Consider the following 25,676-nt stretch of genomic DNA (forward strand, 5'->3'; position numbering starts at 1 on the left):
TTGAAGATAAATGATTATGATGTCAGTGCAATTTGAAAGAATATTAAATCAGAGGCTTAAAATACCTAGCAGTTTCAACTCCCTCATATCACAAGGCCTGGATTTTCACAAACTCTAAAAATTAAAATGACTGTCTCATTCTCAAAATCCAAGTGATTTTTCTGTAACTAGTTTCAGAACCCACTGAGTGAAAAAATTCCTCTTCATTTATGATGGTTTTACACTTATAATTGATTACATACATAATTTGGTTTTCTTCCAGATGCTTTCCAAACATAACTCAGATACATAGAAACTACCAAACCTAAAGACTCACCAAAGAAGGGAACAAATACACATGTATATGACTTCTGCCTTCATGTGGTTTTTAAAGTTTTTCCAATATACTCTTATAGGATCCTACAGTATTTTTTTTTTTTTTTTTTTGAGTCTCTGAGAAAAGTGTTCATGGTAATAGAAACTGGAGAAAAGAAGAATTAAGTCCACATTCCTTAGAAGAGGATAGAAGAGCTGAAATTGGTTGCATGCCTATTTGTGCCATTTACCTATTATACTAAGTACCTGTAACAGGCTGAATGATGCTGCTGCTGCTAAGCCACTTCAGTCGTGTCCAACTCTGTGTGACCCCATAGATGGCAGCCCACCAGGCTCTGCTGTCCCTGGGATTCTCCAGGCAAGAACACTGGAGTGGGTTGCCATTTCCTTCTCCAATGCATGAAAGTGAAAAGTGAAAGTGAAGGTGCTCAGTCATGTGCGACTCCCAGCGACCCTATAACTGCAGCCTACCAGGCTCCTCCGTCCATTGGAATTCTCCAGGCAAGAATACTGAAGTGGGTTGCCATGCCCTCCTCCAGGGGATCTTCCCAACACACTCCTGCCTGTAGTGCAGGAGACTCTGGTTTGATTCCTGGGTTGGGAAGATCCCCTGGAGAAAGGATAGGCTACCCACTCCAGTATTCTTGGGCTTCCCTGGTGGGCTCAGATGGTAAAGAACCTGCCTGCTATGCTGGAGACCTGGGTTTGATCCCTGGGTTGGGAAGATCCCCTGGAGGAGGGCATGGCAACCCACTCCAGTATTTTTGTCTGGAGAATCCCCATGGACAGAGGAGCCTGGCAGGCTACATGGGGTCACAAAGAGTCAGATGTGACTAAGCACAGTGCAGCACACTGTGGCTTACTCTGAAATCTTGCTCTAATTTATAAATATCTGTCTTCATCATACTACAAATTTTAGGATTATTTGCTTTGCAAGAAGAGGCAGGGAAGAAAGTGGAAGTCAGGACAAACCTCACTGTGTGAATTGAGGTCAAGAATCAGTTTTCCAGCAGCATCAGAGTCTGGAGGAATGAGGCATTTATTTTTTCCGTTACAATTTCAGCAGGATGTTCCTCCAACATCCAGCCCCTCCGCAAAAGAAAAAAAAAAAAAAAAAACTGTCTTTGAAGGATGTTCCTAGGAATGATTGAAATAGATCCCTGCTCCCTGAGCTACCAGGGAGCTGCTCGTAATATTTCTAAAAGCAGTTTGGCTTTCTTCCAGAAAAGATGCTATCTGATTTACTGCAGTGCCTACTGTGATGCCTGCACGCTCGACTTCCCACCTGAGCAGTAGGAAACATCTGCAGGAGAGTCCCTCCCTTGGCAGTTCATTTCAGTGAGAGAGGAGGCCAGCCCAACAACTGTCTTTCTTATCTGTTACTGATGTGCACAAGAGTGCATGTTTCTTGGTTGTTGTTATCAAAGAGGCTTTCAAGCTTGTAAGTAGTTCCTGTTCTACTCCGTGTTGAGATTCTTCTGCAACTCATTTGGGATCCTCAAAAAATGAAATAATTCCCTTCATGATGCTCAACTAAAGAATGTTAAAGCAGATATACATTTTTTAGTCTAATCTTCCTAATATATTTCTACTGTCTTCATTATTAAAACAAAGTCATAGGGAACAAGACTAAAACACATGGATGTGAAACATTCAGCCACTATCACACTGGTGATGAGATTTAGGTCTTGGCAGAAGTGAGATCAGGGTGCAAAGATGCTATGTGCAACAATAACCCTGTTTCCTTTGTATTTTTCTTCTATCAGATTTCCTACTTCTCTCCCTGCCATCAAATGTTTTCATTAAGAGTGAATAAAGCAGTCTTTATAAATTTTTGTTAACTAATACCTCACCTGTCTGATTAGTTCCAAACTCAGTTATGAGGAATATGGAGGGAGAAAATGGATAAAACGAAATTCTGCAATAACTATCTTTAGCCTATTACTCTTTTTCCATTTGTGAAATTCTAGTTTGCTACTGAACAGAAAAGCAAAAAGGAAAATCTATAAAGCATTTTAGGGAAAGCTGGAGGAAGACTTTATAAAAATAATGTGAATTTGGGGAGAAAAACCTGGCAAGAAATATATAGAGGACAGATAGTAAAAGCTTTAAAAAAAAAAAAAAAAAAAAAGAGCCATTGAGAAAGTACCAGAAAATAACATTAATTGCTTTAATTCCTAATATTAAAACATGCAGAGAGAAAACATAATTAGTTATCCATAACACCCCCTATCAACCTACTCCTTCCCAGGTAATACAGATCTGTTTCTTAAGACTTTTACCATTTAAAACTTCTCTCCTATTAGCTTCTAGCTTTTTGTGTGTGTGATTGATTGGCTATATGTCCAGGGATGCATGTAGGAAATGTATATTCCAGGTAATTAACAAGTATAAAACCATCAAACTATCCTATATTGTGTAATAGTATACATTATATCAAAGTTTTTTCATAACTTTATTTAAATAGTAAAATTTATTTTGGGATGATTCAGCTCTAATTTCATTTACTGAAAACTAATAACTGATAAAATGACTGAGGAATAGAGGGTTTTTGTTTTTTTTTTTAATTGGAGCCTAATTACTTTACAATATTCTGGTGGTTTTTCCCATACATTCACATGAATCAGCCATGGGTGTACATGTGTTCCCCATCCTGACCCTCCCTCTCACCTCCCTCCCCATCCCATCTCTGAGGGTCATCCCAGTGCACCAGCCCTGAGCACCCTGCATCACATAACAAACCTGGACTGGCGATCTGTTTCACGTATGATAATATACATGTTTCAAGGCTATTCTCTCAAATCATGCCACCCTCGCCTTCTCCCACAGAGTCCAACAGACTGTTCTTTACATCTGTGCCTCGTCTGCTGTCTCACATATAGGGTCATCGTTACCATCTTTCTAAATTCGATATGTATGTGTTAATATACTGTATTGGTATTTTTCTTTCTGACTTACTTGGCTCTGTATAATAGGCTCCAGTTTCATCCACCTCATTAGAACTGATTCAAATGCATTCTTTTTAATAGCTGAGTGATATTCCATTGTGTATATATATCACAGCTTTCTTACCCATTCGTCTGCCAATGGACATCTAGGTTGCTTCCATGTCCTGGCTATTGTAAACAGTGTTGTGATTAATATTAGGGTACACGTGTCTCTTTCAATTCTGGTTTCCTCGGTGTGTATGCCCAGCAGTGGGATTGCTGGGTCGAATGGCAGTTCTATTTCCAGCTTTTTAAGGAGTTGTCACATTGTTCTCCATAGTGGCTCTACTAGTTTTCATTCATTGTAGACTTCTTGATAGCAACCATTCTGACGGGCATGAGATGGTACCTCAATGTGCTTTTGATTTGCATTTCTCTGATAATGAGTGATGCTGAGCATCTTTTCATGTGTTTGTTAGCCATTTGTATGTCTTCTTTGGAGAAATGTCTGTTTAGTTCTTTGGCCCATTTTTTGATTGGGTCATTTATATTTCTGGAATTGAACTGCAGGAGTTGCTTGTATATTTTTGAGATTAATTCTTTGTCAGTTTCTTCATTTGCTATTATTTTCTCCCATTCTGAAGGCTGTCTTTTCACCTTGCTTATAGTTTCCTTCATTGTGCAAAAGCTTTTAAGTTTAATTAGGTCCCATTTGTTTATTTTTGCTTTTATTTTCTTTACTCTGGGAGGTGGGTCATAGAGGATCCTGCTATGGTTTATGTCAGAGTGTTTTGCCTCTGTTTTCCTCTAGGAGTTTTATGGTTTCTGGTCTTACATTTAGATTTTCAGTCCATTTTGAGTTTATTTTTGTGTGTGGTGTTAGAAAGTGTTCTAGTTTCATTCTTTTACTAGTGGCTAACCAGCTTTCCCAGCACAACTTGTTAAGGAGATTGTCTTTTCTCCATTGTATATTCTTGCCTCCTTTGTCAAAGATAAAGTGTCTGTAGGTATGCGGATTTATCTCTGGGCTATTTTGTTCCATTGATCTATATTTCTGTCTTTGTGCCAGTACTATACTGTCTTGATGACTGTAGCTTGGTAGTATAGTCTGAGGTCAGGCAGGTTGATTCCTCCAGTTCGTCTTTGTCAAGATTGCTTTGGCTATTTGAGATTCTTTGTAATCCCATACAAATTGTGAAATTATTTGTTCTAATTCTCTGAAAAATACTGTTGGTAGTTTGGTAGGGATTACATTGAATCTGTAGATTACTTTGGGTAGTATACTCATTTCCACTATATTGATTCTTCCAATCCATGAACATGGTATATTTCCCCATTTATTTGTTTCATCTTTGATTTCTTTCATCAGTGTCTTATAGTTTTCTATATACAGGTCTTTTGCTTCTTTAGGTAGATTTATTCCTAGTATTTTATTCTTTTCATTCCAATGGTGAATGGAATTGTTTCTTTAATTTCTCTTTCTGTTTTCTCATTGTTAGTGTATAGGAATGCAAGGGATTTTTATGTGTTGATTTTATATCCTGCAACTTTACTGTATTCATTGATTAGCTCTAGTAATTTTCTGGTAGTGTCTTTATGGTTTTCTATGTTGAGGATCATGTCATCTGCAAACAGTGAGAGTTTTACTTCTTTTCCAATCTGGATTCCTTTTACTTATTTATTTATTTTTTCTGCTCTGATTTTTTCTGCTGTGGCCAAAACTTCCAAAACTATGTTGAATAGTAGTGGTCAGAGTGGGCACCCTTGCCTTGTTCCTGACTTTAGGGAAAATGCTTTCAATTTTTCACCATTGAGGATAATGTTTGCTGTGGGTTTATCATATATGGCTTTTATTATGTTGAGGTACTCTCCTTCTATGTCTGTTTTCTGGAGGTTTTTTTTTTTTTATCATAAATGAATGTTGAATTTTGTCAAAGGCTTTCTCTGCATCTATTGAGATAATCATATGGTTTTTATTTTTTAATTTGCTAATGGGATGTATCACATTTATTGATTTCTGAATATTGAAGAATCCTTGCATCCTTGGGATAAAGCCCACTTGGTCATGATGTATGATCTTTTTAATATGTTGTTGGATTCTGTTTGCTAAAATTTTCTTAAGGATTTTTGCATCTATGTTCATCAGTGATATTGGCCTGTAGTCTTCTCTTTTTTTGCGGCATCTTTGTTTGGTTTTGGTATTAGGGTGATGGTGGCCTCATAGAATGAGTTTGGAAGTTTACCTTCCTCTGCAATTTTCTGGAAAACTTTGAGTAGGGTAGGTGTTGGTTCTTCTCTAAATTTTTGGTAGAATTCAGCTGTGAAGCCATCTGGTCCTGGGTTTTTGTTTGTTGGAAGATTTCTGATTATGGTTTTGATTTTTGTGTTTGTGATGGGTCTCTTAAGATTTTTTTTTTATTTCTTCCTGGTTCAGTTTTGGAAAGTTATCCTTTTCTAAGAATTTTTCCATTTCTTCAAAGTTGTCCATTTTATTGACATATAGTTGCTGATAGTAGTTTCTTATGAGCCTTTGTATTTCTGTGTTTTCTGTTGTGATTTCTCCAATTTCATTTCTAATTTTGTTGATTTGATTCTTCTCCCTTTGTTTCTTGATGAGTCTGGCTAAGGATTTGTCTATTTTACTTATTTTCTCAAAAAACCAGCTTTTAGCTTTGTTGATTTTTGCTATGGTCTCTTTTGTTTATTTTGCATTGATTTCTGTCCTAATTTTTGTGATTTCTTTCCTTCTACTAACCCTGGGGTTCTTCATTTCTTCCTTTTCTAGATGCTTTAGGTGTAGAGTTAGGTTATTTATTTGGGTTCTCTCCTGTTTCTTGAGGTAGGCTTGTATTGCTATGAACCTTCCTCTTAGCACTGCTTTTATTGAATCCCATAGGTTTGGGGTTGTTGTGTTTTCATTTTCATTCATTTCTATGCATATTTTCACTTCTTTTTTATTTCTTCTGTGATTTGTTGGTTATTCAGAAGTATGTAGTTTATCCTCCATGTGTTTGTATTTTTCATAGCGTTTTTCCTGTAGTTGACATCTAATCTTATCGCATTGTGATCAGAAAAGATGTTTGAGATAATTTCAATTTTATTTAATTTACCAAGGCTAGATTTACGGCCCAGGATGTGATCTATCCTGGAAAGGGCTCCGTGTGCACTTGAGAAAAAGGTGAAATTCATTGTTTTAGGGTGAAATGTCCTATAGATATCAATTAGGTCTAATTGGTCCATTGTATGATTTAAAAGCTGTGTTTCCTTGCTAATTTTCTGTTCAGTTGATCTATCCATAGGTGTGAGTGGGGTATTAATGTCTCCCACTATTATTGTGTTACTGTTAATTTCCCCTTTCATTTTTGTTAGCATTTGCCTTACATATTGCAGTGCTCCTATGTTGGGTGCATGTATACTTATAACTGTTATATATTCTTCTTGGATTGATCCTTTGATCATTGTGTAGTGTCCTTCTTTGTCTCTTTTCATGGCCTTTATTTCAAAGTCTATTTTATCTGATATGAGTATTGCTACTCCTGCTTTCTTTCGTCTCCATTTTTTGAAATATCTTTTTCCAGCCCTTCACTTTCAGTCTGTATGTGTCTCTAGGTTTGAGGTGGGTCTTTTGTAGACAGCATATATAGGGGTCTCGTTTTTGTATCCATTCAGCCAGTCTTTGTCTTTTGGTCAGGGCATTCAACCCATTTATATTTAGGGGAATTATTGATAAGTGTGATCCTGTTGCCATTTACTTTGTTGTTTTGGGTTTGAGTTTATAATTTTTTTCTGTGTTTCCTGTCTAGAGAAGATCCTTTAGCATTTGTTGGAGAGCCGGTTTGGTGGTACTGTATTCTTTGAGCTTTTGTTGTCTGCAAAGGATTTAATTTCTCCTTCATATTTGAATGAGATCCTTGCTGGATACAGTAATCTGGGTTGTAGGTTTTTCTCTTTCATCACTTTAAGTATGTCCAGCCATTCCCTTCTGGCTTGAAGAGTTTGTATTGAAAGGTCAGATGTTATCCTTATGGGGATCCCCTTGTGGGTTAATTGTTTTGTTTTGTTTTGTTTTGTTTTGTTTTGTTTTTTTGCTTGCTTGTTTTAATATTTGTTCTTTGTGTTTGATCTTTGTTAATTTGATTAATACGTGTCTTGGGTGTTTTGTCTTGGGTTTATCTTGTTTGGGACTCTCTGTGCTTCTTGGACTTTGGTGGCATTTACTTCCCCATTTTAGGGAAGTTTTCAACTATTATCTCCTCAAGTATTTACTCATGGCCTTTCTTCTTGTCTTCTTTTTCTGGGACTCCTATGATTTGAATGTTGGGGCATTTGACATTGTCCCAGAGGTCTCTGAGATTGTCCTCATTTCTTTTAATTCTTTTTTCTTTTTTCCTCTCTGCTTCATTTATTTCCACCATTTTATCTTCCACCTCATGTATCCTATCTTCTGCCTCAGTTATTCACTGTTGGTTCCCTCCAGAGTGCTTTTGATCTCAGCTATTGCATTATTCATTATTGATTGGCTCTTTTCTATTTCTTCTAGGTCCTTGTTAAACTTTTCTTACATCTTCTCAATCCTTGTCTCCAGACTATTTATCTGTAACTCCATTTAGTTTTCAAAATTTTGGATCATTTTTATTATCATTATTCTGAATTATTTTTCAGGTAAACTCCCTATCTCCTCTTTTATTTGGTTTGGTGGCATTTATCATGTTCCTTTACCTGCTGAATATGTCTCTGCCTTTTCATCTCGTTTAGGTTTCTGTGTTTGGGGTGACCTTTCTGTAGGCTGGAAGTTTGTGGTTCCTCTTTATTGTGTAGGTTCCTCCCTGTGGTTGGGGTTGGAAGAGTTGCTTGTCAAGGTTTCCTGGTTAGGGTAGCTTGTGTTGATGTTCTGGTGGGTGGAGCTGGATTTCTTCTCTCTAGAGTACAATGCAGTGTCCAGTAGTGAGTTTTGAGATGTCAGTGGGTTTGGTGTGACTTTTGGCCGCCCGTATTTTTGTGCTCAGGGTTATGTTCCTGCGTTGTGTCATGTAGTGAGTTTTGAGATGTCAGTGGGTTTGGTGTGACTTTTGGCCACCTGTATTTTTGTGCTCAGGGTTATGTTCCTGCCTTGTTGGAGAATTAGCTTGGTATGGCTTGCTCTGAAACTTGTTGGCTCTTGGGTGAAGCTTTGTTTCAGTGTAGATATGGAGGCTTTTGGATGAGCTTTTGTTTGTTAATGGTCCCTGGAGTCAGGAGATTTATGGTGATCTCAAATTTTGAATTTAGGCCTCCTGCCTCTGGCTTTCAGTCTTATTCTTATAGTAGCCTCAAGACGTCTCCATCCATACAGCACTGATGACAAAACATCTAGGTTAAAGGTGAAAAGATTCTCCACAGTAAGGGGCACCCAGAGAAGTTCACAGAGTTACATGAAGAAGAGAAGAGGGAGGAGGGAGATAGAGGTGACCAGGAGGAGAAGAGGGGGAATCAAAATGGGAGAGAGCATTCTAGCCAGTAATCAATTGCCTATTTGCTCTCCACAGTCTGGAACACTCAGAGAGGTTCAAGGAGTTCCATAGAGAAAAGAAAAGGGAGGAAGGAGATAGAGGTGACCAGGAGGAGAGGACAGAGAGTCAAAAGGAGAGAGACCAATCTAGCCTGTGATCAGTTCCCTAAGTTTTCTCCACAGCCCGGAACACCCAAAGAGATTCACAGAGTTAAGTAGAGAAAGAGCAGTCAAGCCAGCAATCACACTCCTAAGTAAAAATGGGTACTAAAGATTGGATTCTTAAAGGTACAAGATTGATAACAAATACCAAAAAGCAAATATTAAAAATCTACCATAGAGGTTAGACTCTCAAAAATACAATATTAAAAAAACAAAACAAAACACAAAAGTTATATTTAAAAAATATGAAGTTTGCTTTAAAAATAGGGTCTTTTTTTTTTTGTCAGGGTAATAGGTTTTAAAAATGAAAATTAAAGGATTAATAAAGAACTTAAAAATAAAAAATTAAAAATAAATCAAAACATGATAATAGTAAAATATATCTAAGAATTTCTCTGGAGCTGTTGAGGGCAGTGTGGGGTCAGTTCAGTTTCAGATAGGTCCTTGTTCCACCTTATACTTCTTCTCAAGGTATATAGGTCGCCTCCAATGTAGCCAGTGCTAATTACAGGGTTTTAATCTGTTGCACCTGTCACTTCGAGAGCCAGTCCCTCTTCTTTATTTTGGCTTCCCCTGTTTGCAAGTCTCTTCGGTATCTAACTTCTGCCCTGACACATGGGGGCGAAGGTGGTCACTTATTTAGGCTCACTTGTTCAATTGTGCTGCAGGGAGGTAGGAACACTGCAAGCAAACATCACTGGTGTGTGTGGGGAGTGCTCGCGGTGTCTGGGTCATACTGGGTTTGCCCCTGCTCACGGCGTGTGTGCTTTCCCAGACTACACTGTTTAAGCTCCAGGTTGCTCTGGCAGGGAACTGTCTATCGTGGGCCCTGAGTTTCGTGCACTTCCCAGATCTACGCCACTCAAGTTCAGGTTCTCGGGTATTCCACAAAGGCACAGACTCAGCTGGGCCTGCGTTTTGTGTCCTTCCCAGGTCCAAGCAGCTCAGGCAACCAGGTGCTTGACGAGGGCACACTCCCTAGGTGTGGTGCGTCTTATCACCTCCCCTGTTCCAGCCGCTTGGTTTCCTGGGTGCACACTGGTGTCTCAGGTGTGCCATGTGTCTCTTCCGGGGAGCTGATCTCTGGCTGCAACCCTCCTGATGGATGTCAACCTTCCAAGATCCCAGGAAGACTTGGTTAGCAAATGAGAGCCTGTTTGCAATTTGGTAGGGGATGCCGTCTCTGGGGTCGAGTTTGGCCTTTTCCTCCTGGCTCTGGCTGGCATCTGCCTGCCTCCCTTCCTCCCACAGAGGATGGGCTGGTCTGCAGTTGGCTACATTCCTTTGGTATTCGCTCAGTCCCTTTTTCTGTGAGCAGGCATGGCAGTGCGTTAGGTTAGAGCTTTACACAGCAAAGTTCTCTCTCCTCTTTTTTTTTCCCCCTCTCTGGCTATCCCAAGATTAAGGTTGCTATCTCACGTTAGCTCCCTCAGATTGCCCTCAGGGAATTCAGGCCTTATCCTTACCCTAAGGAACGCAGCCCGTGCCTCCCTGTTCAGCCCCCGCTTGCTGGTGGCTGACACAAGTGTCTGGGCTACTTCTCCGTTGGGAGCTGTAGTTAGACCCATAATCTGTGGGTTTTATTTATTTATTTATTTCCTCCCAGTTATGTTGCCCTCTGAGATTCTAAAACTCCCCACAGACCCGCTTGTGAGAGGGTCTCCTGGTGTTTGGAAACTTCCCTTGTAAGACTCCCTTCCCGGGATGGGTCTCCATCCCTAACTCTTGTCTCTCTTTTTATCTTTTATATTTTGTCCTGACTCCTTTTGAAGACAATGGGCTGCCTTTCTGGGTGCCTGGTGTCCTCCGCCAGCGTTCAGAAGTTGTTTTGTGGTATTTGCTCAGCATTCAAATGGTCTTTCGATGAATTTGTTGGGGGAGAAAGTGGCCTCCCCACCCTATTCCTCTGACATCTTAGGACCGCCCCCAGGAATAGAGGTTTTATCTTATCTTAAAATAATTGATTACCTTGTGTTTATGTCAGGGGAATTCACCTTTATTTTACAAAAGAGAAAGAGAAATCATGCTTATTTTATCTTACTGTGACTCACATCCTAGGTTTGCTCTATTTATCAGTGATATTTCTTTATTATCAGAAAGTCCTTCTTCTGAGACCAGGGAACTGAAGCTCAGCTCTGTGAAGTAATTCCACTCATTTATATAAAGATTTACTTAGTGCTTACAATGAAAATTTGCTGAAAATGATTCAGGGAACTCAAACTGGGGCTCTGTTATAACCTAGAGGGATGGGAAGGAGATTCAAGAGGGAGGAGACATTCATGTTGATGTATGACAGAAATCAAACCAACACTGTAAAGTAATCATCAGTTGAAAAGAAACAAATATTTTAAAAAGCAGATAAAAGCAGCAAAGAAAAAAAAATTCAGTTAGTACTTACTGAGTGTCTTCTTATGGGCTAGGTCTGTTGTTGATGTTTGAAACTCAGTGATTCCAAAGATAGAGAGGTAAACAGAGGGCTAATCACTGCATTCACTCAAGAAATAATTAATTCTTGTGTTCAGTCGTGTCTGACTTTTTGTGACCCCATGGACTGTAGCCCAACAGGCCTCTCTGTCCATGGAATTTTCTAGGCAACAATACTGGAGTGGGTTGCCATTTCCTTTTCCAGGGGATCTTCCCGACCCAGGGATTAAACCCGTGTCTCTTATGTTTCCTGGATTGGCAGGCAGATTCTTTACTACTGTACCACCTGGGAAATCCAATTAATTCTTAAAGGTATCTTTATTAACATTGAACTAGAGGAAACATCGCAGAAAAAAAATAAAGGACCTGCCTTTATAGAGTGTGAAGTTGAGCAAGAAATACTGCAGCACGATGTAAGAAGTGCCATTCCAGAGGTGAGCACAGTTCATGTCAATAACACATGTACAAAAGCAGAGATGAAGGTAGGTAGAGAAGTGACATCTTGAAGGATGAATAAATGTGTAGGAGGTGATCAACAGGTTTGGAACAGGTTTCTTTTTCAGTTCAGTTCAGTCGCTCAGTTGTGTCCGACTCTCTGCGACCCCAAGGACTGCAGCATGCCAGGCCTCCATGTCCATCGCCAGCTCCTAGAGTTTACTCAACCTCATGTCCATTGAGTTGGTGATACCATCCAACAATCACATCCTCTGTCGTCCCCCTCTCCTGCCCTCAATCTTTCCCAGCATCAGGGTCTTTTAAAGTGAGTCAGTTCTTCACATCTGTTCAGTTCAGTTCAGTCACTCAGTCGTGTCTGACACTTCACAACTCTATGAACTGCAGCACGCCAGGCCTCCCTGTCCATCACCAGCTCCTGGGGTCGACCCAAACCCACGTCCATCGAGTCAATGATGCCATCCAGCCATCTCATCCTCCATCGTCCCCTCTTCCTCCTGCCCTCAATCTTTCCCAGATCAGGGTCTTTTCCAAAGAGTCAGCTCTTCGCATCAGGTGGCCAAAGTAATGGAGTTTCAGCTTCAACATCAGTCGTTCCAATAAACGCCAGGACTGATCTCCTTTAGGATGGACTGTTTGGATCTTCTTGCAGTCCAAGGGACTCTCAAGAGTCTTCTCCAACACCACACTTCAAAAGCATCAATTCTCCAGTGCTCAGCTTTCTTTATAGTCCAGTTCTCACATCCATACATGACCACTGGAAAAACCATAGCCTTGACTAGAGGGACCTTTGTTGGCAAAGTAATGTCTCTGCTTTTTAATATGCTCTCTATGTTGGTCATAACTTTCTTTCCAAGGAGCAAGTGTCTTTTAATTTCATGGCTGCAATCACCATCTGCAGTGATTTTGGAGCCCAGAAAAATAAAGTCAGCCACTGTTTGCACTGTTTCCCCATCTATCTGCCATGAAGTGATAGGATCAGATGCCATGATCTTAGTTTTCCAAATGTTGAATTTAAGCCAACTTTTTCACTCTCCTCTTTCACTTTCATCAAGAGGCTCTTTAGTTCTTCTTCACTTTCTGCCAAAAGGGTGGTATTATCTGCATATCTGAGGTTATTGATATTTCTCCCAGTAATCTTGATTCCAGCTTATGCTTCCTTCAGCCCAGCATTTCTCATGATGTACTCTGCATATAAGTTAAATAAGCAGGGTGATAATATACAGGCTTGATGTGCTCCTTTCCCTATTTGGGACCAGTCTGTTGTTCCATGTCCAGTTCTAACTGTTGCTTCCTGACCTGCATACAGATTTCTCAGGAGGCAGATAAGGTGGTCTGGTATTCCCATCTCTTTAAGAATTTTCCAGAATTTGTTGTGGTCCACATAGTCAAAGGCTTTGACATAGTCAATAAAGCAGAAATACATGTTTTTTCTGGAACTCTCTCACTTTTTCCATGATTGAACAGATGTTGGCAATTTGATCCCTGGTTCCTCTGCCTTTTCTAAATCCAGCTTGAACATCTGGAAGTTCATGGCTCACGTACTGTTGAAGCCTAGCTTGGAGAATTTTGAGCATTACTTTGCTAGCATGTGAGGTGAGTGCAACTCTTTGGTAGTTTGAGCATTTCTTGGCATTGCCTCTCTTTGGGATTGGAATGAAAAGTGACCTTTTCCAGTTCTGTGGCCACTACTGAGTTTTCCAAATTTGCTGGCATATTTAGTACAGCACTTTCACCACAACATCTTTTAGGATTTGAAATAGCTCAACTAGAATTCCATCACCTCCATTTGCTTTTTTCATAACAATATTTCCTAAGGCCCACTTGACTTCACATTCTAGGATGTCTGGCTCTAGGTGGTGATCACACCATTCTGATTATCTGGGTTGTGAAGATCTTTTTTGTATAGTTCTTCTGTGTATTCTTGCCACCTCTTCTTAATATCTTCTGCTTTTGTTAGGTAGGTCCATACCATTTCTGTCCTTTATTGTGCCCATCTTTGTGTGAAATGTCCCCTTGGTATCTCTAATATTCTTGAAGAAATCTCTAGTCTTTCCCATTCTATTGTTATCCTCTATTTCTTTGCATTGATCACTGAGAAGGGCTTTCTTATCTCTCTTTGCTATTCTTTGGAACTCTGCATCCAAATGGGTATATCTTTCCTTTTCTCTTCTGCCGTTCACTTCTCTGCATTTCACAGGTATATGTAAGGCCTCCTCAGACAACAATTTTGCCTTTTTGCATTTCTTTTCCTTTGTGATGGTCTTGATCCCTGCATCCTGTACAATGTCATGAACCTCCATCCATAGGTCTTCAGGCACTCTTATCAAATCTAATCCCTTGAATATATTTTTCATTTCCACTGTGTAATTGTAAGGGATTTGATTTAGGTCTACCTGAATTGTCTAGCGGTTTTCGCTACTTTCTTCAATTTAAGCCTAAATTTGGCAATAAGGATTTCATGGTCTGTGCCACAGTCAGCTCTGGTCTTGTTTGTGCTGACTCTATAGAACTTCTCCATCTTTGGCTGCAAATAATATAATCAATATGATTTTGGTATTGAATATCTCATGATGTCCATGTGTAGAGTCTTCTCTTGTGTTGTTGGAAGAGAGTGTTTGCTATGACCAGTGCATTCTCTTGGCAAAACTCTATTAGCCTTTGCCCTGCTTCATTCTGTACCCCAAGGCCAAATTTGCCTGTTACTTCAGGTATTTCTTGACTTCCTACTTTTACATTCTAGTTCCCTATAATGAAAAGGACATCTCTTTTGGGTGTTAATTCTAGAAGGTCTTGTAGGTCTTCATAGAACTGTTCAACTTCAGCTGCTTCAGCATTACTGATTGGGGCATAGACTTGGATTCCTGTGATAGTGAGTGGTGATATGAATGGAAGTCATTTTAGAAATTTTGGTTGACTCTAGTCCTTTGAACACATGCAGGACGCTATTTCCCTTTTCTGTTGACCTCAAGTCCTGTGAAATGTGAGTGGGAGGGATGTTTCCAGCCAAAAGCTTTGAGAATCAGCATTATGGTGAATATCAGGAGCACTGGGACCAGGGCTTCCCATGGGAATTCAGGGCTTCTTCACTGCTGTTTATAAGAATAATAGTTTTCTGAGATATTAGTATTAATTAGTATTTTGGACAAAGGGGTTCTTAGATCAAATGAATACTAAAACCATTGATTTAAAGTATACTTTTACCATTGTATTTCCTGATACTGTCAATATGCAAACAAGTCTTATGAAGTTACAATAAGAAGATCAAATATATAGCACACTATTTTACCTAGGTCACTAAATCCAAAAGATACTTTCAAGTCCTTACAGTATTTGACTGTTGAGGAATAACTGACACTGTTCCCCTTCTTTCCTAAGATACCTGAATCCTTTCATTCATCCAAGTGTATATTAATTATTTCACTACCAGTGTACAGGTCACGTGGCTTGGGCTGGGCCCTGTGCTTCTTACTGAAGGTAAAGCAGAAGCACACATAAGTGTCCTCCATTCTTTCATGGAGCATTTGCCCACTGGTGAAGATAGACTTCACACCAATGAAAGGAAGCTTAATTAAGTTCAAAATAAAAATCTTGATGGGAGAATTTTATAACCAAGGAGACCAGTCTATTTACCCAGAAGGATAATGAGATGGCATTACTGAAGAGCAGGTTGTATATGGGAAATAAGACTCACATTAGCACCCATAGTGACTAGTCCTTAATAGTCCACATAATTTTGGAATGATGGAAATAATTATACAACACATTTTACCTTCAACACTGTCTCATAGATTTTCCACAATTTGAGAAGCAATGCCCTGATTCACAATTTTTGAACTCCTCCCTTTAAAAAGCAACACCCTAGTTGAGGGAATTTAAAACTTGAATGTTAATAATGAATCACCCAAGAATCTTAATAAACTACAGCAGATCTAGGGTGGGATTTAAGGTTTTTCAATTCTAATGCCTCCTAAGTAAGTCTGATACTGGTGACCCCTGAAACACACTTGAATAGAGCAATGTCCTAAGCCCTGACTTCAAACCTGGATGTACAGAGCAGAATGAACTCAGAATATTTCCTTTGCAATCTGCTGCTGCTGCTAAGTCGTTTCAGTTGTACCCAACCCTGTGTGACCCCATAAATGGTAGCCCATCAGGCTCCCCTGTCCCTGGGATTCTCCAGGCAAGAACACTGGAGTGGGTTGCCATTGCCTTCTCCACCTTTTCAGTCAATGGTTCTTATAATTGAGTCAATCAGTGGTTCTTATAATTGAGTAAAAATAATCTGGAATGTTTTTTAAAAGTATACTGTCTAAATATTATATGACATCACTTATGAAAGTGAAGTGAAAGTGAAAGTCACTCAGTCATGTCCAACTTTTTGTGACCCCCTGGACTATACCCATGGAATTCTTCAGATCAGAATACTGGAGTGGGTAGCCATTACCATCTCCAGGGGATCTTCCCAGCCCAGGGATTGAACCCAGGTCTTTAACATTGCAGGCATATTCTTTACCAGCTGAGCTACCAGGGAAGCCCTGATAACTTTTACATGGAACCTAAAAAAGTGGGTTACAAATGAACTTATCTACAAAACAGAAATAGAGTTACAGACAAGGAAATTAAATTATGGCTACTGGAAGGTAAGGGGGGAGAGATAAACTGGAAGATTGGACTGACGCATACAATTGGGAAGATTGGACTGACACATACATTTGTCATATACTGAATGAAACAAATCACACAGAGAAATATCATAAGATATTTTATGTGGAATCTAAAATGAAATGATGCAAATGAACTTATTTATAAAACAGAAACAGACTTACTGACAGAAAAGGAACTTATGGTTACCAGGGGAGAAGGGTTGAGGGAAGGGATAGTTAGGGAGTTTGGAACTGACATGTATACACTGCTATATTTAAAACAGGTGGCTGATAAAGACCTACTCTACAGGTCCTTGTTGGTTATCCCTACTATGTAGGGAACCCTGCTCAATGTTATGTGGCAGCCTGGATGGAATGAGAGCTTGGGGGAGAATGGATGCATGTGTATGTATGGCTGAGTCACCTTGCTGTCCACCTGAAACTATCACAATGTTGTTAAATGACTATAATATACAATAAAAAGTTATTTTTTTAAAAAAAAAGTTAACTAATAAGGACCTACTGTGTAGCGCAGGGAACTCTACTCAGTACCCTGTAATGGCCTATATGGGAAAAGAATCTTAAAAAAGAGTGGATATATGTATATGTATGACTGATTCACTTTGCTGTACTCCTACCACTAACGTGGCATTGTCAATCAACAATGAAAGTGAAGGTGTTAGTCTCTCAGTCATGTATAACTCTTTGGACCCCATGGACTACAGCCCAACAGGATCCTCTGTCCATGGGATTCTCCAGGCAAGAATACGGAAGTGGGTTGCCATTCCCTTCTCCAGTGCATCTTCCTGACCCAGGGATCAATCTAAGCCACCAGGTTATATTTGTTGTACACCTGAAACTAACATGACATTGCAAATCAACTATATTCCAATAAAAACTACACTGTCTAGATCCCATCACTAGATACTTAGAATCAATTGATCTGGAATAGGGTACCAGCATTGAAAGTCGGAAACAGCTACCCTGTAAGCTAATGAAGACCCATGGCTGAGATTCAGAGTTTTATATAAAGGTACACCTCTGAATTTGTCAAATTTAAATCCAGGCATTTTGCCCTCTCCCCTCACTCCTCCAGTCTCTGACGGGCCCCTACTTACTTTGCTGATTAGTCCAGCTTCAGCACAGATGGTGCGGGTGGGTATGCTGATGACTTCCTTCACCATCAGGCTGCTCACTGCCCGAGGGTGAAGCAAATAAATGGTCTGTGCAGGTGTAATAGGGAAGGGAGGCTTGTCTTCTCTCGTGATACAGTCTATCAAAATCAAAATCCCCTTGGCTGACTTGCCAAGAAGTATACTTTGTCATGATACTATGAAAGAGAACAAATGACACCTATGTCTATTTACTTTTCTCTCTTCTTCTTTTTCACTTAAAAAAAACTTCCAGATGTTCAGAAGCTTGACATTTAATATCCCATGTTTGACCTTTCAGTCTTCAGCCATCTGCCACAAAGGGTGTTTAGCAAGCTAATGTAAAAAGGCATTTAATAATAGATTAACTCAGTTGTGGCACATTTTGATGGTGCTAATCAAGGTAAAAATTCCAACACTAACATAAATATTTAAGCAAGTATTCTCATGTATCTCCCCCAAATTTTCTGATAGCATCTTCCTCTTGCTACCATGTGAAGATGTGATTACATCTCAACATAACCTATTAGGTCTTTATCAAATTATGTCCTTTTCACTGGTACCAGAGATTGTCTACTTCTTATTTAGAAGCGTAACTGCACTTGTTCTGTAAAGAGGTAAGAAATTCCCAGAAAATACATTATCTGTAAGATTAATAACAAAATATAGGAATATTGAATATTACTGTATTAATATTGAAGTATGCTCAGTCAACTCAGCCATGTCCAACACTTTGCAGCCCTTTGGACTGTAGCCAACCAGGTTCCTCTATCCATGAAATTTTCCAGGCAAGAACACTGGGGAAGGTTTCCATTTCCTCCCCCAGGGGATCTTCCCAACTCAGGGATGGAACCTATGTCTCCTGCATTGGCAGGCAGATTCTTTACCACTAGCACCACCTGAGAAGCCCAATATTCAAGCTTCAGTCAGCTCAATAAATCAATAGGAAAATAATGCAAACAAGTTCACATTTTAGGGGAAAAAATATCCATAAGGATAAGAAGAGCATTGTGTATTCCTATGATAATTGCAGTTGAGTCCATCTGCTTACAATATCCATGTACTAGTAACTAAGTCTCATTGATAATCCATTGCTAATATTGTCTCACAACCCCTTTTTGCTATCTTTTGATCAAAGCTTCCTTTTTGTAGACTGGGGAGTTTTATATTTATACTCCCTATTCACTTTTTATCCCCCTACACACCCCGATTTTTCATTCTGAGCAGAGATCTCACTAGGTGCATTGTTTGCTCTTTGGTCAGTACGTAGATCTCCTTCACTTTCACTTGGATGCTTCTATAATGCTCACCTCCAATAGTCAACTTGAGGACAAGTACAATTCTAAACCATGTTTCTGAATATACCAGAAATTTAACTAGTGTGAGCATTGGAGGAGGTAGGTATGTACTAATGAGTCCCTGACCCACTGGGTGAGAGACTAGTTCATGCGAGTGACGTCTGACAGCCCTTCTCCTATTCAAAAAGTAGTTTCCTGGTAGTTGAGTGGGAGCGATGGTAACATTTCCAGGTTGGCCCACAAACAGGGTCTCTCACTTCAGGGTTCACCACTGAGATATGAAAATCTTTTTCTCAATTCTCAAGTCTTGTTTGATTTCAGAATTAGAACCCAAGCTGAAGACTGGGAGTTCCTAGCCATCCTCTGTCCAGGCTCGAGTTAGTGGGAATTCATTCTAGAAGCCAGGAGACTGTTGATTAATATTCTCAGTTTGCAGTTCAACTGCTATTTTGAGCATTTTTAGTGGGACTTAATGTGTAATTAACTGGTAAATTAGGAGTTGAATGAAGGATTGTTGGGAGCATTTTTATTAATGGTTATCAACCTAGGACATGTCGCTAATCATTGATCTGATAACATCCATAAAGTCTGGAAAAGAATAAGAAACTGTTCCATAGATTTTCAAAATAATTAATTGCCTCTCCATACAAAGTCTCAAGGAATTTTTCTTCTGAAAGGACATTTCTCCACCACGTAAAGTCTCCCTGAACTGATCCATCCTCTTGAAAATGGTCCCTTTTCCTTTAAATTTCTCTGTAGTATCCTTTGTCCTGTTGCATTTGCTTGGTGTATTAGCATAGGTTTATATATACAGCTTGAATTAGAATAAGGATTTGAATTCTATTGTATATGTGTAACTTTGGACAAGTTTTTTGTTAAATCATTCTTCTGTGAAGTGGAAATAAGAGTATACTTTAACTCATAATGTCATAATTGTAGAGGTATAGATATATCTCTTTGTATATAGTGAGTACTAATAACCATCAGCTATGATCATTAACATCATTATTATTATACTATCATATTATCTGTGGCATAGTCATTATTTATCTGAAAGTTTTAATAGGTGAGAATTGCTTTGAAACACATAAATAAAGATATGGCAGAAACCAACACAATATTATAAAGTAATTATCCTCCAATTAAAAATAAATAAATTTTAAAAAAAGATTAAACAACTACATTTCTTTATATGGAGGAAGATTTTTCTGATATGCAGGAAGATAGTACATGTACTAAGTTTTTAAACTACTTTTCTCAAAAATGAAAATATTCAACAGATATAGATTGATCAAAGAGTGCACACATACCTTCAAGTATAACTAGGACAATGTTATCATACTTATCTCTGCAAGCCAAAATTATTTGATTTTCTTGTTCTTTATTTCAGGATTCTCCAACTTCTTTCAACTAACCAAGTTACTTTTGGAATCAGATACTTATAATGTATGCTGTTTAAGAAAGAAGCAGCCTGGTTATTAGATACATTCACTGAATAAAATTTTGATCCCAATTTTATAGTGTCAATATGAGAATCACAACACCTCTACCAGGAAGCATGATAACTTTTTTGAAATGTCAATCTCTAAAAGGAAACTTGGTGAAGTAATGGCCCTCTTTTATACCTGTTCTTCTTTCCCCTGAACAGGTAAGGAACTTCTAACCTGCTGACAATTGCCTGATTCCCTTCAGAGGTATTCTGAGTTTACCAGCTGTCACTAATCAATGATTATCCCTTGTAAGAGTCCCCAAAATGGGAATTCATAATATAAAACTCTGTCTGAGCCAGTTTCTCCTCAAGTCATAAAATCTGAGTCCCCTTCAATGTTCTTCCGGACACTTGCAGAACATTTTATGGGGATAGTCATTTTTCTCTAGAGGGCCTCATGATTACTAAGTGATTTACCCCTTTCTTTCTCTTCTATTCCAGTTCTCTTCAAGAGAGGATAAATTGTCATGGACAACAAGATAGCTCACAACTAGGGTACCACTGCCCCTAGTAAATCTGCCAACGCCCAACGTCAAAAGATTTGTGCTTACGTGATCGTGACACTGTTGTTACCACCTCCTTTCACTGGCACTGCTAGTGGTGTGTTACACCCCCAAAGCACAGCTGAGATAGCTGAGCAACATCCTCTTTTAAACCACTAAAAGCAGACTGGCTCAGAGGCCAATCTAACTGCTGGTTATTCTGCCGTTCTAAGAGCTCTTGTCTAATTCTGACTCACAATTTTTTAGAGCTTGAATACTTCTTTGCTTTTCCTTACTTAAGGATAATTTATTCCCTCTTCTAAATAGTTTCCTAACAGCCACCTTTGCCACCACCAATCCTAGCCAACTGGCATATCAGATATTTCGAATTATCAGGGAACATCTAACAAATATCCATTTCAGATGTTGCTAAAATTAAGCCATGGTCACGTAAACTAGAAGTATCCAAGAGCCCAGTTATCAGTACAATCTTAAACTGCATCAGTGTAATTGCAGTTCTAAAATGCACAGACATGGATGGTGTAGTTATTTATTCATTCTGGTGTGGTGTACCAGAAAGAACAGTGAAGCGAAAATCAAGAGATGGATTAGAGCCTATTGGTCTCTGAATTACCTTTATAAGCTTGGGCAAGTCTCAAAACTTCTAGCTCATTTTAAAAGTTAGGGGATTGAACTCAAAATCTCTAAGGTTTCTTCTAAGGTTCCTTTAAGGTCTGAATGAAAACACTTTTTAAGAGACCCAATTTGGGGGGAGCAGCTGTGAAAAGGTACTACACAACAGAATTCAGGTTCTGTTATTTAATACTATAGCATCAATTTGCATGATCTATGTTAATATAACTAAAAAGAGGAAGCTCACCAGCCAGATGTTACATGACACTCTCAGATTGTTATTTCAAAGTTTGTAGGTGGAAAGAGGCTTTAACCTTGTTTTCTAGTTATTTTTCTATCAATACAAAAGAAATAGATCTTCAGAAGAATACCAATGTCTGAGAACTGTCACAATGAAATTTAGGAAGGATTGTAAGCAAAACAGTTTAAGAATACAATATAGTAATAGAAAGCCAAATTCAGAGAATAAAGATATTTATAAATTTAGTAAGAAACCTCAGCCACTTTTATTCAATGAATAGAAATATTTTTTGAGGGGGAGGGGTGGAAACACTGAGATTCACATTACACAGATAGAGAAAGAAAAAGAATATATGAGATTTTTTTTTCAGTCCACGTTACTAAGGTAAATGCAGACATCATTATAAATTGGCAGTGCTGATAATGAGACTTATGTAGGCTATGTGCATTTTTTTCCCTGCCATATACTAAAGAATTTGAAAGTAGAACTACAACTGCAATTCAAATTGAAGAATGAGAAATTTTCTTACCTGGAAAGAAGATTAATCACTCTTTAATTGACTCTTTGATCAGGATAAAGATTTCTAAGAAGAAAATGTAATATGTTTCTCATAAGAAATTAAAGATGACAAATGAGGGGTCATTAGCATTATGGGGATTCCAGGAAGGCATGTGTTTCAAGATGAAGTAACCTTTATTGAATTAGATAATTTAAGAAGTAAACTTATTAGGTATATTTGAATTTATTGACAAAGTACTTCTTAAACTTCCTAGTAACAAAATCCCAGTAAGAACATTGTTACAATAGCAAATTAGAACAAGTTCTTCTTGTCTTTATTAGGCACTTGACAAAAACACAGGGTAGCCTATAAAACTCCATAAAAGCAGGGAGAATGTTGTTTATATTTTCCATAAAGGTCTCAGCTCACTATGAATGCTAAGTGGATGCTAAATCTGAGTCATGAAAATGCCTCTCTAATGAGTACTAAAGAATTCCCAGAGTAAGATCATGCCTTTGTAACCAGTATCAAACACCAGCCTTTCTTGATTTTGTATCATAGCAGTTCTCAGAAGCTTTCTGCCCATGATCCTTATCATGCACAGTAAATGTTGATTAAATTAATTTTAGAGTTTTGTTGAAATGAGTCCCCCCACCTTCCAAAAAAAAAAAAACAAAAACCAGAGGTCTTAGTAGACCCCAGTGATTAGAAAATGTGTCTTAGTGTAATTAGTTTCCCTCTTTTCTGAAAAATTATATCATACTTTTTCTTCTCTCTTCCAGCAACTTTTGACCCAGTTCTCACTTTCTGCTGATGACCTATTTCACTTAGAAAATATAAATAGTCTCATATTTCATCTACCCACATCAGGATTATTATATCAATTCAACATATTCTGTTATCTCTCCGAATACATTTGATAAACTTTCCCTTAAAAAGACATTGCTCCAGCCATTCTTCCCTCAGTTCTATGACCAATTTTTTGTTTCTTGCATCACTCCTATCAGCATATTAACATGTTGTTACTCACTAACCTTAAAAAACAAAACAGAAGTCTCTCTGCTTCTCTGAATCCTACTTTTCCAGCCACAGTCCCTCTCTCTTTTTCCTATTGCAGCAAAACTCCTTGGAGGAATTGCCTATGCTTGCATCTCTAATTTCTGTTCTCCATTTTCTTTTGAAACCAGTCCAAATAGGTTTTTGCCTCTATCATTCCACAGAAGCTACTTTGTCAAGGTCATCATGACTTTCATATTGTTAAGTCCAATGATCAATTCAGCCCTCATCTAAGTTGACCTATCAGCATCATTTGAGAGTTACCTCCTCTTTCATTTTTTATTCAATTTCTTCCTTTGTCCTCACTCTCCTCACATCACTTCTATCTGACTGGCTTTTCTCCCCCTGAATCTCCTTTTCTGGTTTGTTCTCTTCTCTCTAATCACTTAAAGTGGGAGTATCCCAGAGCAAAATTATTTGGCTTCTCTTATGTATCTATAGTCCTAGTAGGTGGTTTCATGCAGTCACTGATGATTACTACATGTCTATCTTTGTCATGGTATTCTAACCTAATCCCATATATATACAAATTATATATAATATATAAAGATTGGTGCAAAAGTACTTGTGATTTTGGACCGTAATTTTAAATCATAACTAGGCTCAAACACACCTTTATTAATTGAAATAGGAACCATTACAATCCACACATTTTTGCAAACAAGAAATAGGTTTGTTTATTCCTGTAGCGTAAAATCCATGCTTCGGGATTCAACAAGCTCTTGGAAAGGATTTTCTGCCTCCTGCTGTTTGTGGGGGCATTTTTCCTGCAAAAAGTTGTCAAGATGCTTGTAGCCCAATTTGTTCAACTTTGAAAGCTTTGGTTGTGTGATGTGAGGTCAGACTTTATCCTGGAGAAGAACTGGGCCCTTGCTGTTGACCAATGCTGGCTTCAGGCATTACAGTTTTCAGTGCATCTCATTGATTTGCTAAGCGTACATCTCAGAGTAATGGTTTTGCTGGGCTTCAGAAAGTTGTAGTGGATCAGATGGTCAGCAGACCACTGAAGAGTGACCATGACCTTTCTGTGGTGCAAGGTTGGCTTTCAGAAGTGCTGTTGAGCTTCTTCTCAGTCCAACCACTGAGCTGGTCATCACTAGCTGTCATATAAAATCCACTTTTCATCACATGTCACAGTCCTATCAAGAAATGGTTCATTGTTGTTCATAGAATAAGAGAAGATGACACCTCAAAATGAGATTTTTTTTATTTTCGATCAGCTCATGAGGCAGTCACTTATTGAGCTTTTTCACCTTTCTAATTTGCTTCAAATGCAGAACGTTGTTGAATGGTCAGCACTGAGGTCTTTGGCAACTTCTTGTGTAGTTGTAAGAGGGTCAGCTTCAATGATGGCTTTCAATCAGTTATTGTCACCTTCTGATGGCCAGCCACTACAATTCTCATCTTTAAGGCTCTCATTTCCTTTGGAAAACTTTCTGAACCACTACTGCACTGTACATTGTTTGTTAGCAGTTCTTGGGCCAAATGCATTGTCATGTTCTGAGCTGTGCTCCCTGCTTTACAACCCATTCTGAACTCGAATAGGAAAATTGTTCAAATTTGCCTTTTGTCTAAAATCATTTCCCTAATCTAAAATAAGTATAAAATAAACAGCACTTCCCTGGTGGCTCAGAGGGTAAAGAATCTGCCTGCGATTCAGGAGACATGGGTTTGATCCCTGGGTTGGGAAGATCCCCTGGAGAAAGAAATTCCAGTATTCTTGTATTCCAGATATTTCCAGTATTCTTGCCTTGAGAATTCCATGGAAAGAGGAGCCTGGTGGGCTACACGAAGAGTTGGACACAAATGAGCAACTAATACTTTCAATTTTCAATAAGTCATTAGCAAAAAATAAATAAATAAAGCAAGAGATGCAGATTAAACTGATGCATAACATAATCACATTTAAGAATGTATTCCAATATCAAATGGCAAATTTCAACATTCCAAAACTGCAATTATCTTTGCACCAAACTATTCCTATTTCTACACAGATGTCTAAGATTAACATTCCCCAAATTTTATTTTCTACCACTCCTGCTAACTGCCAAATTTTTCTTTTTTAGACAAAAATTTTGGACTCTTTATCTATGCCTTTATTTCTGTTATACCCCACAGTTAATCACTTAACAGTTTGTGTCGTCCCTACTTTAAAAACATAATCAAATCTGACTATTTCTTAGTACATTCATATTTAACTCCCTGGTCCAAGTTGCTTATCTTTATATTAGGATTATTACAACACCTTTCTAATTCATCTACTCACTTCTATTTTTATCTAGCACAATCCATTTTTAATATGATAAAAATAATATTTCTCTTAAAATTCAAGTCAGTTTGTGATTTCATTCAGAAACCTGAAATAAATACTGATCTGGCTATCTCTAACTGCATAACATTTACATTAAAATA

The sequence above is a fragment of the Dama dama genome, chromosome 17 (genome assembly GCF_033118175.1).
Source record: "Dama dama isolate Ldn47 chromosome 17, ASM3311817v1, whole genome shotgun sequence".
Taxonomy (NCBI): Eukaryota; Metazoa; Chordata; class Mammalia; order Artiodactyla; family Cervidae; genus Dama; species Dama dama.